The following is a 16,889-nucleotide window of genomic DNA, read 5'->3' on the forward strand; positions in this document are numbered from 1 at the left end:
GGCTTCCTCATGATAATGAACTTCCTGAGATGTACGTGCTCGATCAGCTCAGTACAGGAATTTTGAGACCTGGCTGGGGTAAGGAACACACACTCTTGGCACAGATGCCCATCCCACTTAGCTGTCATCATACCCAGAATGCACAGGGGAAATCATGCTTAGGCAAAGTGTATGGTGAGTCGAGTGAAGCTTTACCTCCCCTAGTTAGTCATTAGCTAAAGCAGGGGTGCGTTGGAGGGAGTAAAAAGCCTTTAGCAATAACTCCTTGCCCTTCCGTTTAAGCATTCCTGGACAAACAAGAGTCATTTTTCTGCTTTAACCTTGTCTAATGTAATGGGGGTGGTATAGCTGTTGGAATGAGATTATCAAGCTTGTTATGGATCTAGCTGGAGGAGGATAAATATCATTAACTTGAGAGTAGCATCCAGTATTGATAAAGACACTTCAAGGAGTCAGCTTTTGTGGTCAACCTGTAAGTCTGCTAGCTGAAAGGAGACTAAGCTTCTTATGATCAGTCCCCATATTTTTCCTTACAAAAAGGTAGTGTGGAATTCAGGAACGAAATGAATCATGAACTGAGAGAAGTTGGCTTAAGAAGATAACCTGCCTTCCTTCCTGAGCTGCTGCAAGAGGAGGATGTTTATGCCTACACTGCCAATTAAAGCCTGGGAGTTTGGTAGAGGGGTTTTCATTCCTCCCCAAAAAAAGGGTTATAAGGTTGGGGCCTGCCACACTGACATCTCTCCTTCAGGTGTCTTGATCTGTCAACATAAATATACTCAAGTGTTTGGTTTTTATTCTCCGATGAAGCCAAAACAATAAGAGAAATAAGAACTTCATTTCCTTTGAATAGATCTGGTTCATATCAGGCTTTAAATCTGTAGTAAGGTCTTATTCTGCGTTTGATATTAACTTAATACACAGCACTGGCTATTGTATGTTGTCTTCCTATTTAAAAAAAAAAAAAAAAAAAAACCAACCGTGATCAGAACATTCATTGCAGACAAAGCAATTAAAACTAGCCCCCAACCTCTCCCACAATATTTTCAACATTTACTTTAAACACTTTAATTTAAAGAGAAATAACTTACTCTTTCTTAATAAAAAACAAGTCCTCTATCTAAAGCTATAATAAAAAGTGTAAGTAAATCTGCAATACTCATTAACAGTGACACATCAAGACCCCTGGAGAATGAAGTCTTCTGTTTAGCTAAGCACCAGATAGTCTTTCCCATTACCACCCCATCCTGGTTCTGGCATCCTGTTTGGGAGTGAGAAAAAAGTTCAGTCTCCACATGCATTCAATTATAGTATTACTGGTGTGGCAGTAGTACCTGGAGGCCCCAATCAGCGTCTAGCCCTACTGTTTTAAGCAGGTCACTTATACTGAGCATGAGAGAGTCCCCATCTCAAATCACTTAGCATAAAAATAAGCAAAAGCACACATTCAATCCTCGGGGGCTTCTGTAGGGGTTAAATCCCAACTCATGCCAGTAGGATGTTGTTTTTTGGATGTGAATGTCTGTCTACTAGGAACCGAGTCTCAAAACTTGTTAACAGCCATCAGATGATAACTATTTTAGGCTGCTTTTGACCTTTTAGACAATAAAATCTGTTTTAAAAGATTATTAAAGTATTATGTGAATCTTGCAGAACTTTGAATGGTCTCAAGAATATTGTAAGTTCACTGAGTTTTGCATAATATCTTTCATAATGTGCTTAGATACATCTGACCCATGACAGTCAAATTTTCCATTGCAGTGCAAAGATGTTACTTGCTGGCAAGTGAACAAGAAAGAATGTTTTCCTATTTGTGCCAGCTCCTTATCCGTCAGGGAAACAAAGATCAATCAACAACATTGAAGAGGCTGTTGTAGCACAATTCAGTCGTAAGATTTGCGGGGAATCCTGGAGGGAGGGCTGGGCTGTAATCCATAAAGTAAGGCTGAAATGAGATGTCTTGGGCAGGAGTATGTAAAAGAAAGGTGAGAAGAATAGTTTAAAAGAAAACCTAGCATAGCTACCAATGCTGGGACAAATGAAGAGGTGCTACTGGCATTTAGGAAATGAACACTGAGACTTGAAGAATCCAGAACTATACTAGTGTCGGACTGCCTGTGAGACAGACTGAGTGAGGTAATTAGGGACAGCATGAGAGCTTAGAAATAGCTACCTGGTGAGCAGACTTGTTTTTTTTAACACAAAATAAGTTTTCAAAGCAAATGCCCATAATTAATGAAAAAAATGCAATTTTTAACTAAGCCTTTTCCCCCTTTTCACCTGCTTCAAGAGGTCCTGCCAAAAAAGAAGCTGCCATATACCTGCAAGTGATAATCCCAAAGGAAGAGGAATGTGGTATAGGTTGTAATCTGTACATGGTTCCATGATTCTAGGGACAGGCTATTGCTCAGTGCTAAAATCCCATCTTGCATTCAGGATATGTGTTGAAATTCTGGACTCGGTCCATGCAAGAACTTGCAAGTCATGAAAACATTTATAGCAGGACTCTATATGAACCTAACACCACTCCTCAGATACAGGTACTCTCCCTGCATGAAGTATCTTCCTGCAAATAGATAGGTTCAAATACTCTTGTGCTCCGGCTTCTGTAGGTCATAATAATCTCCGTGACAAAATCACATCTAAAGAAACCAGCTGGGAAGTGACAAATAGATCATACCTGTGCAGGGCCCAGCGAGTCATGAAAAGCTTCACAAGTTTGGGTCAGTTTTGATGCTTACTCAAGCCTGGAGACAAGCCTGCAGAGTTAATCATCTCTCTCTTCAACCCTAATAGTTCATTTGGCAGAGTAGGCTTCTACCACCACCCTCTCACCTCTGTGCTGTTCAGCATCCTGCTGCATCTCCTCCGATTTGCACTGCTGCTTAAATTTTAGTTCACAGTGCAGATAGGGGGTATAGCTAGTTACATGCCTAGTACTCTGTTGGTTATGTGTAAATAAATATTAAGCTCCAGATCACACACAAAAATTTTGCATCTGGAAATAGCAGGGCTCAGCACCATAACTTTCAACGCAGGTGACAAAGCAAGGTATGCAGTGAAATCATCAAAATGTGAAGGGGCTCAATTTGAGAGGCAAGGATCATCTCTCTTGAGATGTGGCAGAAAGTTAAGAGAAAATACAAGCCGAGAGCAGTTGGCTTTGGAGACTGTAAGGAGAAAGCCTGATGAAGAATCCAATCTTTAGTCTAAAAGATTTGACTTTGAAGCATCCAGTGGGTTTGAGGACACAGAGCTGTGTGTGGGGAGGTGGAATCAGAGCCCAGGCTTTGTGCCAACCAGATAACCCAAAGAACAGGAAAAAGGAAACCACAAAGCTCTGCCATAAATGCTGGGATTATCAGAGGGGAGGATGAGCTGGTTCAGATGAAGTAATTGATTTGAAACATTCCTCAAAATGCAGCTAAAGATTGGAGTTTCAAGACATTCAGTTCAGTTTTTTCCCCTCCTATAGTTTTGCACTTTCTATTTTTTGGCTGGGCTTGGATGAGAATGTGCCAAAAGACCGCAAGTAAATCTGTCTGTTCTCACAGAGTTTCTGGCTCAACTAGGAGTAGGAGGAATCCAGGCTCTCATGAGAAAGCCTGTTTCCATGCAATTTCCAGACTAGTTTTGCAGACTCAGAAAGTCAGGAGAAGGTGCCAGACTTTGGGGGGGCTGCTGAACACTGAGCCTTTGGAAACTTGCTCATCGCTAGCTACCAGGAGAGAAACTGAAAGCACGAAAGAAAGAGGGTAGAAGGAAACTGCGTTCTAACTAGCATCACTAGATAGGAAACCGGCTTCCTGCAAGGAAATATGGGGGGGTTAGTTCCTGAGGATCATAGTAAGTAGGACTAAATGGAGCTGGTAGGAACAGCAAAGAACTGATGATCTGAATGTTGTAGCCTGCTGGCACAGGACTGCATAAGACTGATAATATGGACCGGGAGCAGACAGGGTATTGTGTCACAGCTCCACATAATTTATCAGGGAAAGTTTAAAGATGAAGAGAGAGGAAGAAAAAAGGATATAGTCCATGAATGACAGGTGAATACAGAACATCTACTCCAGCAAATTTTAAGTGCCCCCAGTTTTTGTCATGGATGTTAAAATCACACAGAAAAAGTATAATGTAGCACATATGTGGAATATATATATACTGGTTGGGCCAGTAAAATGTGGAAAGTACAATGATTAAGTTTGCGGATGACACCAAGCTGTGGGGAAATGTAGGCACATCAGAGGATAGTGTAAGGATCCAGGATGACCTTGATAGGTTCGTTCTATGGGCTGAACAGAATCAGATGAGGAGAAGCTGAGAGGCATGGGACTCTTCAGCCTGGAAAACCAAAGGCTCAGGGGTGACCTGGTGGCAGCCTATGAGTATATAAGGGGTACAGGGGTATATCAGGACCTGGGAGAACATCTGTTCACCAGGACACCCCAAGGGAAGATGACGTCTAATGGTCACAAACTCCTGAAAGACCGTTTTAGGATGGGCATAAGGAAAAACTTATAGAGCCTGGAATAGACTTCCCCCAGAAGTAGTGCAAGCACCTACCCTGGACACTTTAAAAAAACACTTAGATGCTTATCGTCCTGGGATCATTTGACCCCAGCTGACTTCCTGCTCCTTGGGCAGGGGGCTGGACCCAATGATCTTTCAAGGTCCCTTCCAGCCCTAATGTCTATGAAATCTATGAAACAGGGAAAGTGCTGGGTCCTTCATCTGGGTAGGAAGAACCTTCACCATAACTACATGATGTGTGGTAGTCCACTGGCTGGCACAGCATCTGAATGGGACCTGGGGATAACAAATCGACCAGAGGATGAACATGAGCCAACAGTGCGATGAAGTCGCCAGCATGGCAAACAGAACTGTGATGTGCATCAGCCAATGAGTGGCCAATAGATCCAGAGAGGTGCTTCTCCCTCTCTATTCAGCACTGGTGAGGCCACAGCTGGAGTACTGTGTCCAGTTCAGGGCACCGCACTTCAGGAAGAATGTGGATAAGCTCAAGAGGGTACAGAGAAGGGCCACCTGTATGCTTCAGGGCCTGGAGGATAGGTCCTATGAGGAGAGGCTCTGAAAACTGGGTCTGTTCAGTTTAAGTAAGAGAAGAGGTGACTTGATAGTGGCCTGCAAGTATGTTAGGGGTGAGCACCAAGATCTAAGGGAGCAACTCTTCAAGAAGATACCCCTTGGGAGGACCAGGACCAATGGGCACAATCTAATTAAAGAAAAATTTAGGCTGGACATAAGGAAAAAATTATTTTCTGTAAGGGTAATTAGAATCTGAAACACACACCCAACAGAGGTGGTGCAGTCACCATCCTTGGAGGTGTTCAAGAGGAGGCTGGATAAGCACCTTGTTGTGCCCATTTGAGCCCAATAATCTCCTGCCCATGGCAAGAGACCAGACTCAATGATCTTTCAGGTCCCTTCTGGTCCTTTGATTCTGTATCCCAGTATCATAGTTAGCTCCCCGCATCCCATTTAATTAGACACGGTGAAGGAAACAAAGGTTACCAAAAGTTTCATCTAATCTATTTGCAACCTCACAAGTTTCTCCCTAAATTTTTGAGACAAGACCAGCCAAACAGGTTCATGGCTAGGTAGAATTTTAACCAAGGTTAGCACCCGCAACTTGAGTGTGCACAAGAAGTCTGAAAACATGAGTCAAATGTCACCAAGATGCAATTCTTTTGTTCAGCATAACAGTCGTGGAATGAGAAGAGACACTTACCAGCAATGCCTATTGGGAAAGAACATTTGAAAGACAATGAATTAAGGTAACAGAAGCAAAACATATTTTAGTTACATATCCTCATTGAAAGAAAACTTCACACTTTATGAGGGTAAAGGTTATGGCTCCAGGAAAAGAGGAGAGAGGAAATTTCAGTCACCCTGGACCTGATCCAAAAGTCACTGAAGAGACTCCCATTTACTGCTTTAGGAATTGGATTAGGCCCACTGTAAAGTATTCCAATAAAAAAATAAAACTATGCAACAATAGAGAACACTGAAACAATAGCCAGGATGATCTTTAACAACATAACTGATCTTGAAGAGTCAACCCAGAAACCCTAAAACTGCACAATGGGAGACTAACATGATCTTTATTTTTTTTTTTAATCCCTAGAGTCAATGGGGCAATTTGGGGCAGCGTTTGCAGGCTCAGGCCTTGAGCTCCCCTTCCCCCCCACACCTGTCTCACATTTTGCCTCCCATTCCCTTTGATTCTCATTGCCATGCATTTGCATTTTCACAGACCTGCATTTTGCATACTGGCTTCTCTTCCACCATGGAAAACACATAACACCAGCAATTCTCCCTATGCCTGAAGAAGGGTGTTTGCGCCCAAAAGCTTGCAGAGAACAATTTTTCCAACTATTTAGTTGGTCTAATAAAAGAAAACAGAAAACTGTTTCTATGTCCTTAGACCAACACAGCTCCAATCAACAACCCTGACATAGAGGGGCATTGCAAGGAGAGGAATACCTTATGCTACGTGAGAATCAGGGAGGAGAAAAAAAGTGATGTGAACTGGTTCACGAGAAAATCCCCTCCATGAGAGCAGCCAGGGAGCAGAAGCAGAGCCACGTGGGCTGTGTCAGTTTGTACGTCAGCTTGTTCAATTTGCTTTGTGTCACAACCCAAAGTTGTGATTTGTTGTTTGTGTGTGCTTCGGCAACGCTAAATTATGTTCCTGTTAAAATTACAGCTTCCTTGCACGGTGGAGTTCTCTGCTGCAGAAGAGAACCCCGGTGCAATGGAGAATTTCCCACCAAATTTGCAGCTTTCTTTGCAGGGTGCATTTCTCTGCTGCAGAGGAGAAATGCTCGTTGCAAAGAGTTCCCGCCATTCGTATTATAATTCGAGCCCCATTATTGGCTTGTGCTAAATTATGCACACGTGGCGGCTAGTGATTGGCTTGCTAGCCGCATAAAAAGCTTGAGTGGTTTCCGCCCAAGTTGGAGGACTCCACAAACATCAGGAGGAGGAGACTTCACCCTGTGTGAAGATCTCTAAGCGCTGCGGATCCTTACGGACCCAATGCATTTCTTAAGCAGGCAACAGAGGTCTGATCAGCCTCTAGCCTCTCCCTGTCGCCGAGCGCAATCCTAGACGTATCCCTATCCTATATACCCAATTTTCGAACCCACGGAGCCTTAACAGCTCCAGGGGCCTGGGAACCGAACAAAACCCATGGAGATTCAGCCACTCCGTGAGGAAAGAATTGCCGAACCTGTGGAGCCTAAACAACTCCGGGGCCAAAGAACTGAATTTGTCAGAGTCCTCCAACGAGGATTTAAGCGGAGCTGCACCTGGAAAACTGTCCAGCCTACACCGCGACCATCTTGGGTGTAAGTAAATAATCTTTTCAATCAACCACTACGCCTCCGTGACTAATTCTAGCCCGCGCATACCTTGCCGCCCCGCGGTTTTCTCTGGCCCCACGTGCCCGGGCTGCTGGCCACAGTCCGCGTGCGCAAAGACGGGCCCGGCTCGCCCCTGGCCTGCACACTTTCCTTCTCCCATGGTAGCAGAGCTTGCATCAGTATCATTTTGACGCTCAAATCTTGTCATGGCCTTCTTTTGTTTATGTATCTCAACTCCACAGACTAGCCTTGACAAGATCCTACAAAACGTGGTAGTGATTTTAAATGCCATGGAAGTAAATTGTAAAGCAGCACTAACCCTGTCACTTAGAAGCCTGGCAGAGTTGCTACAAGTGCTCCTACACGTTTCCTCTCCCAGTTAAAATCTCAATCCTTTGGAATATATTTAAGTTCCTTACTTGAGAACTATCCATTTTTCAAAGATTTCAAATCTCTGTGATTTTCATATGAAAGGTTTATTCTAATGGAATGTCACTTCAGTGCCAGCTAGAGTGGTGTGCCCAGTGTCACTTTCCTGGGGTCCAAAGAAAGGCAATACTTACATCCCTTTCTTCTTTAGTTATATCAAGTAACGTAACTGGAGTATCTAACTGATAAGTTCAACAGCAGGTATTTGGCTGGCAAGGGACTGAAAAAGAGAAGAGAGAGGCAGTCAAAGCTTAACTTATGGGATGTTGTGGCAACACACGGCACATAAAATTGCATGTGAAGTAGTAACTCAATGAACTCCAAAATACTCCAGAGTACTTAAAAAAAGAAATAAATCCACAGTGAGTGGATCTAAATGAGACTTCATGTTGAGCTATTGAGAAGCACTGGAATAAAAATGGGGCTTTTCTTTCAAAATGTCATATATGTGGTATGCGAAGAAACAAATCATCAAACAAATGTCAGTCTCCAGCAGAGATACAAGTTGACATCTCAATATAAAACCAGCCTAGATGACAATAGCAATAATACAACTAGGATATAGACCTAGAATGAGAAGTATATGAAAGTTGTAGCAGACCCTTAAATTCACTGGTTTGTAAATGGAATGGGATTAATAAGGAGTGAAGAAAGGTAATATGGTGAAGGGGAACTGACTCTTCATTCCTGAACAAGCCAGTTTATTTCAGACACTCTAAGGCTTGGGATTTTTAAATGGTGTGAATTTTTTGTGAAGGAATTGTGATATTGTGTGTAGATGTAACTTGACCTCCCTTGAAACATATCCAGCCATAACTTTTTAACAAAGTCTTTTTGTTCAGGAATTTCCCAAATTGTATAATGAGTAGCTTAAGTTTAAATCAAGTTGGTGAATGAAGTTCAAAGGAAGGAGGCCTCTCACATGACAGTTCTCAGTCCCCCTTCCTGCCAACCCGGGTCCCATATGGCGCACTAACTTTTAGAATTCAGAAAGTTGTGTTTAAACATGGTTACAGACTCTTCCACACCCAGTGCCACATCCCCTTTCCCATCTGTGTTCCAGCCTCTCAGAACTTCACATGTTCTTCCCTCATCCCTCCTGCTTTCAGTCTACATGTCTCCACCTCCAGTCCTATCCAGAAGTCCCGGTAGCACAGTCTGCTGTCAAAAGAAGAGCAAATCTTATTTATAAATATTTTTTAAACTGCTAGTCATTTAAATATGGCCCCCTCATACGTGGGAAAAAAGCTCTGTGGGCATGCAGCCCAGCAATTAGCTACAGGTTAACTGGGGAAGCACAGGTGGTGGGAGGAGAAAAGCAAAGAGAGAAGAAACCATGTACAACTTCCTGTTAATTGAAGGAATGCAGAAGTTCTGCACAAGACATTTCTCTGCCCTAGTCCAACAGGGAATCAAAAGGAGGGCTTTTCTCCCTTCAGTCTGTATATACAGTGAGGAACAAAGACAAAGAGAGTGAAGGTCACCCATACATAAGTGATACAGATAACATCAGCCTGGGCTTTAATTTTCAGCTCTGCATGGAGGGCGAGAGACAAAGGTACAAATGGATATTAAAAAACAGACATCTGATTTTTACCTCCCCTGCTCTGAGCATAATGAGTATGTGGAATTGTTTTCCAGGCATGCTTGCTAAAGGAAAGTCGCTGCCTCCATGACTACTAAAATAGGGCCAGGGCTGGGAGAGGGGCCAAGGATAATCACACTGAGGTGTTTATTATGTAACGTGTCATCTACCCACTCCATTACATTAAAGGCACAGGGACTTCTCTGAAAGGTGGCATCCAATATATTTTTGAAGGTGTATTCTTAAGCGTTGACTATTTTTCAGAGCGCTGTGAGCTCATGTTTCACAAACCTACCTTTCCCCCCAGGGACTAGGGAGAAAAGCAGCAAAAGGATATAAATTAGAAATGAGAGATCTTTAATGGTGCTGATTATCAGATTGCTGTCAGAACTGTGTAGGTGGTGTATTATACTGGAATTGTTTATTGCAGCGGTTCCCAATCTGTGGTATGGGTACCACCACTGGTATACAGACAACCTGGCAGTGGTACGCGTTACCAGATTTATTACAATTACTCTACATGACAAAAATTTGCTGGTGGTACTTAAGGTTGAACTGAAAAACTTGCTGGTGGTATTTAAGGTTGTATTGTTTTAAGTTGGTGGTGCACAATCTGTCGAGTTTAGGAACCACTGGTTTATTGTATTTGCTTTAAGTATCATGATCTTTAACATCTGCAAAAATATCCTAGGCTTATGCTGGACACTTCTTATTCTAAATCAGAAGCAGTAATAATAAATTAATATGCTATGTGTGTGTTTCAGTCACCCCATAAATTTCTTGATGCTGTAATAATCCTTGCACTGCATTCAAGCCTTGACCTAATGAGTACCCTCTAATGGCCCAAGGGTGTAGCTTGTATTTATGGACATTGAATTTTCGGGACTCTTTTGAATGAAAGCCATAAGCAAATATGTAATGCATCTAACAATCCATCAGGGAACTGAACTAAAACCACTAACACTTTAGCCATATATGTAGCTTTAGGCTTCAAAAGATAAGAAATTAATTCTCTAATTCCCTACTCTTCCTAATATATTTAAATCAGACACTGAATAAACATTTTAGCCACTTAGATAATGACATACACATCTAGGAAAGTAAGAGTTAATTGACATAACAGATAAAGAAGAATATTTCAACAACCTTCCTAGAATACAATGGCTGGTAGGCCTTTGACAGCAGCAGCTGCAGGCTAGCTCACAGTCTGATCCCTAGCTCAGCTGTCACATTACATACTGGGAGACAAGGAACCTCTGCTAGCCTAACAGCCGTCTCACTTAATGGATTGCCCAGTTCACCGCTTCCAGACATCATCCATTTTTTCCTGCTCAAATCCTCTTTGCACACTTTAGTGTGGTTTCTAGTTCAAACTTGCCTTGGGGATAAAGAAATGGTCACATTCCAGACTATCACTGCACAGGCGAGAAACAAAATCCCTTTTTTCTTCCCCGGCCTCAGGTTTGAAATGAGATAATACTATCAATGATCTTAACAGACCACCATTTGGAACTTCCAGTGAAAGCAGTTAGGATTTCATAACAAATTTCACAGTCATCTCAGAATGAATATGGTATAACGTGCATGTAAGGAAAAGAACACTCTTTGATTAAAGGATACCACAGATAGCAATCTTCCTAAACCTATTTTTGCCTCTTTTAGGGGAAACAGGGTGCTGTGGATGAGTGCTGTGACACATGTCTGTAAGTAAACTCTTGTGCATACGAGCGAAGCTCTTATCTTCATAATCTCCTAACTGTGATAGGAGTTGGGTAAGCAAAGCCAAGGTTAGAATTCTGTTCTGGCTAACAATAGAAGCATGTGGTGCTTTTCAGAGGATGAATGCCAGTTTCTTACTGCAGGTGCACTTGTGGTGTGGCCACAGGAGGAAAGCAATAACTGACATCCTTTTCTATTCAATTCACAGTCAAAAGAGTATTTGTAATTTAGTAGTTGACTAGCAGAAGCTCAGCCCATATGGTAGCTGTTGTTTGGCAAAGAAAAAAAAAACAGTACATTACTTAAACCAGAAAGATGATGCAGGCTGCACATTAACTCTGAGCTTGAAGTGGGCCCTGGCCCAGTATTATTCTTATTCAAATAGGTGCATGCTCACACTTGGAATAAGATACAAAACTCCATTTCCCGATACCGCAAATTACTGTTTTCTTTACTCATTCATTTTCCTCCTGATTACATGAAAAAAAATCTGGCTATAAATTTACATAAACCTCCCATGAGAAATACGAAAGGTTAAAAGTAAAGCCAGCTGGAAAATATGTAGGGAGTTCAACACAAATTTGAGATCGGTTATTTTGCTTATAATTTCTCTCCCATTTCCACCCCAAATTCAGAGTTCTAAAAAGCCCAGTAGTCACTATCTAGAACATTTAACTCTTTTTGCACAGGTGGACGAAATACAAAATGTAGAGATCTTTTTGTGGGATACCCCTAGGGGGAAAAATTAGTTTTGAATGAAAACGTTTGGATGAATTAGGAAGATCTTACTGACTTTTTTTGCTTTATACTTTTTTTTTTTTTATTTTTTTTAAGGAAAATATGGACAGCTGCAATCATGTTCTTAATAATACAGTAATCATAGGAGAATATCTCATCATGCTGGTTTAAGTATAAAACAAACTCTGACCAAAAAACTTAAAGGACTGGGGAGAACTATGATCAAATGAAAGGCGAATAACCAGTGAGTTTGCATCTAAAATGTTGTGCTGATTTGGGGATGTTGCAGAATACCATAAATTAATAGACCAGTACAGAGTATATGTATAGTCCAGGATAAAATGATGTGAACTTACTGGTTTTAGATTTATCTTCTACAACTGTTCTTGAGGTCATCAATAGAACAATAGAGAGAAGGGCTGAAATGAGGGAAAAGAGCAGGAAGAAAAGGGAGAAAGTATTACGAGGAATCTTGTTCAGTTTCAGGTTTAGTTATACCCTCCAAACTCAAATCAGGTTTGCCAAAAAGCTCATGGAAGCAGTGGATCTGGCACTGATTTATGACTTGAGGTGAAAACCAGGCAAAACGTGGCAGTTCCAGTTGTAATTTGCATTAGACAAGAATTTGTCTTCATTTTGAACAAGTTCTAAATAGGCTAATCAACTTAAAATGACAAGTCAGCTTCAAGGTTAGTCAGGTTAAAAACAGTAAAAAACAGTACAAAAACAGTAAAAAATTATGCACCCCTCCTCCTGATCCCTCCTGACTCAATCTGCAAGTTTGAGTGTCTTGCAATCACATCTTCCTCATGTTTCTCTTCTTTGTTGCACATGAAAAACCCCATACAAACAAAACAGGAAATTGACTGAATATGCAGGGGAAGCAGTGAAACTAAATATAAAGAGCTGTCAAATACACAAGTGACCTGAAAAGTGGAAAGAAAAATATTTGTTTCCTTTAATCTCCTTCGGTTATAATTGGAAAAACATTGTGACAAATTTGGAATCCTCTGATATTGTAATAATAAAAACCATCTATACAGATTTTTTTAACACGGTAGTGTCTCTTTAAGAATTTACCCATTTAATCTCAACGTATGTGACTTCAGGTAATATTTCTGGGGCCAATTTCATCCCCAGTGTACCTATATTAAGTGGGTTGACGCAAATGATATTACCCCTGGGATTAATTTGGGCCTTAGAGTTTAAGGCCACTAACATAAAAGAGCAGCAGCGCCTAAAAGGCAAAATACAAACAAGATTTAAGACAAAGTGATAGAAAAGGCAATAAGGGGAGTATATTTTCCTTGTTTCAACTCAGTAATTGGCTGTGGTCAGGGAACTCCGTTCTTAGGACTCTAAAAAAATCACTAATCCTCAGCGGCTCAATTGCAATTTACAGAGGTCTGGGCCACAAGAAATGCTCTGGAGTCTAACGCTGGGATGTGTAGTAAGGAACAGTAAATACATCATCCAGGGCAGTTTAAATGAGCCATTTGCAAGAAACCCAATTGAGGTTAAGTTATTTTAAATTAGAAAATTGTATTTGTTGTTTGATCAGTATTTCAATTCACATAGAAATCTGTTTTCCTTGTGCATGATGAGGACTGCAAGTTGCTGCAGGTAAATAGATATAGTTTGAGTATTTTGCTGCAAAGGAAATTTAAAAGGTCAATCAGAATGGAAAATACTTTTTCCCCTTGGTTCTTCTGTTCCAGACCCTGCTGATAAATCTATTTAGACTGTAGAATTAAGAAAAAAAAAATCTATGGTAGGGCCCAGCTAGAATAAGTAAAGCATATGAGTTAGCCACATGGTGGACATGTTAGGAATGTTACATTAGGCTGTGCACATCTCTCATTACTAGCATCTTTAACATGTTGCTGCAGATAGTTAAAAATAAACAAGTTGCATGGTTGTCTAACTATTTCAAACAAGCATGTTGTAGGTGCATGTGATAGTCCTGCAAGTTTTATTAGTAAAGCAGGAGTCAACATTTGTGATTTACAGTCTGTAGAAAAGATGATGTCATTGTAATGTGAACAAGGTCAGAATCCCCAAAGACGCATTACCCTGACAATAGGATGAGATCATGCTGTATACTTGTCTGCTCCAGAGGGAAATAATCAAGCAAACCTAAATGTAAAAGCTGTGCTGAGCATTAGGCAAAACCTACAGAGGCAGCATTTGGTCTAATGTAATACAGTGGAGTGCTGTAGATTTCTTTGAGCTTCACTCACGTACAAGCTTCTGCAAGGACCCGTTCCAAATCTCACGTAGGTTAAATCTTCAACCGACTTCCTTGGGAGCTGGACCAGACCCTGAGAATCAGGCACGGGAAGCACTCAGTATGTCTCAGGATGTGGTCCCAGAGGCAGAGAAGCGCATCTTTACGCAAGCCTTTAAAACCTGAGAGTATAACACGTGCTGAAAATGATACAAGGTCTACAGATTAACAGCAACAAAATGCTATGAAGAATGAAATTGAGGTTCTCTCTCAATTCTTTGTGGTGAAGGGGATTTTATTTTCCCAGGGGTTCATGAGGAATTAATGCTACATTTACTTTGTTAGAAAGCTGCAAAGAAAATGTTACAAACTTAAGCAGCTTGAGTTGACAATTTTATTTTGTTTCTGCGTTATGACAGTACCGTGTGGTTTACCAGAGAACAACAATCTGTCTTTGAACCTCCTATATACTTTAATGGAAAAGTCACATCCCTGAAGTAAAAGTCTGTGGCTTGGTTAAAATCCAGGCCTTCAGTATAAATTCCCCTAATAATTTCTGAGCTGAAGTTCTCAGCTGGTGGAAATCAGCATAGCTCCCTTGACTTAAATGTAGCTAAAGTGAACAACAAAGACTTCAGCAGAGTTAAACATATTTGCAACAGCTACTGAGAGTGTCTAAGCTTTTTTGTTTGGTTGGTTTTGTCTTTGTAGGAGTCATTTCACTAGAACTGTATTGGTTTCATCCCCATTCAATTGTATAGTATTCTCCTATAAAGGGAAGGAAGTTTCTTCTGATGAAAAGGAAAAACTGTCAGTATAGAGCAAGGAGTGATGCTAATCTTCTGAAACAAGAATGACCTTACTAGTTTATTAATACGTTCACAGACTAAGACATAGCATTTAAAAAGGCTTTGTAGAACTGGATTTGCTACTCCAGAGCTTCTCTCCTTTGTAAATGGGTAGAAGAAGAAAGTTAAACAAATATGAACTGCTAGGACTTCTGAAGTGCAACCAAAGACCTACACAGTCTCCTTAATAAAGAATTACAATTGTGTTCCTGCTTAAGCTAACTAGTTTCCTGGATGTGGGTGTCTCATTTAAACTTTGAAGAGGACATCAAAACACATTTACATGAATATAGATCATTGCTTCCGCTGGGAGATTGAAATGTATCCTACAGCTGTGGGGAAGGATTTTCTCACTTCTCAAAACATCCTTCCTAAAAGAAGGAATTAGTAACTTATGTTCTTGTTTACAGACATTATTAAAGTCATAGCTGCCCCAGCCCTTCTGTTTTCTTCAGACACCAACCACAATCATCTCCCAATGTGCCTAATCTTTAGAATGGGAATAAAATGATGATAATACTTTGGCTTAAAACTTTTAATCTAAAATACACAAAGATACATTCTGACTTAGATCAGTTTTTCTTCAGGCTGGGGCTGCCTTGAAGTGCCTTGCCATCAAGGCATCACCATAGGCGACACGTAGGGGGGTAATGGGGTGGCACGTGCCCCCCCTGAGATTGGGTGCTGCCGATGCTGTCGCTGGCATCTGTGGGCGGACACCACTCACCACACCCCCACCCTGGCTGTCAATACCATCATTGCTGCCTGCGGGTGGTCCCCGCTCAGCCTGCCCTTGCCGCCACTGTCACTGCAGCCGCCTGTGGGCATTCCCCGCTCACTGCCACCATGCCCCCACTGCCAACACTGCCTGCAGGCGGTCACCGTGCCCCGCCAGCCTCAGAAGGCATGAGTCGTTCATGACCAATCACCCTGTTGCAGCACAGCCCACGCTGTTTTTAAAGTCAGGTCTTTAAACTACAGATAAATACTGCCATGTTGTAAGGGTGTATATCACGAAGGCAGGCTCATTCAAACATGCCACTTGAATACACCACAGCCTCTGGTAGGAACATGTACAATAGGGGTTGATCTTACAAAGGTAGCAGGAAGCAGAAAAACTCAGATTTGGACTCATTTAAATTAGGGAGGTGGACATTTGCCCTCCTTAAGGGACAAAGAGAGGGGACATGGCCCTATCCATTTGGCAGGTCATTGCCCGGCAGTCTGTTGTGATGTCATCTAGCCACTGAAAGGCTGCCCTGACAGGGCACAATAGCATTTATGTAGGGGAACATGCAAGGGTTAACAATGCTTACAGCAGCAATAATTTCTGATTAGCTATTAAAAAGCAACCTGGAGCCACCAGTGTACAAAACCTTCTCAGATCTTGGACTCAATCCCTCCTTTACTGAAAAATCCACAAATCATTCATTTTCCTTCCCTTGTGTATTCATTTAAGCTTTTAAAAAATAATGCATACAGTAGAATGTGCAGGGCACAAAGAGGGAAATTTGCAAAGGCTGGGGAAAAGGATAAAGCCATTTTGGCAACAAGAGAAGTTTCTGAAATGTCTTCTCATTTTTACTTTTGGGTGTCTCCCAAAGGCAGAAAAACATGTTCCTTCAAAGAATCATTATCATCAGGGATAAAAGTATTTTGCTGGGGGAAGGAGGGGAGATGGTTTGGCAGTATCTGAAGAAAAGGAGGAAATCCAGCAGTACCAGGAAAATCCCTCACCTTATGCCTTGAAGCACTGAGAATATATGTGGTATTTGAGAGTTTTGTTAAACATCAAGAAGCTGCTGTCTTGATGTATCCATTGAAAGAAAAGAGTACAGGCCCTACCAGCCTCTTCTCCTTTTCACAGGAGCTCCAAACAACACTTTACACAGAACCATAATGCAAAATTCAACATGGAATAATGTCCTCTCACTGGGACATTAAAATACCCTGCCCAC

The 16,889-nt window shown here is 41.5% G+C and overlaps 1 long non-coding RNA gene across 4 annotated transcripts in view; it reads left to right on the forward strand.

Annotated features, from left to right (window-relative positions):
• Positions 1–15,153, forward strand: part of LOC109280663 (uncharacterized) — a 44,155-nt gene extending 29,002 nt beyond the window's left edge. The window contains exons 4-5 of one of the 4 annotated variants that reach the window (XR_009455571.1): positions 1–78; positions 541–15,153. This is a non-coding gene — a long non-coding RNA (uncharacterized LOC109280663). The other 3 variants (XR_009455572.1, XR_009455573.1, XR_009455570.1) reach the window with 3 other exon arrangements.
• Positions 15,154–16,889: the final 1,736 nt, after the last annotated feature.

Source organism: Alligator mississippiensis, chromosome 11 (genome assembly GCF_030867095.1).
Source record: "Alligator mississippiensis isolate rAllMis1 chromosome 11, rAllMis1, whole genome shotgun sequence".
Classification (NCBI taxonomy): domain Eukaryota; kingdom Metazoa; phylum Chordata; order Crocodylia; family Alligatoridae; genus Alligator; species Alligator mississippiensis.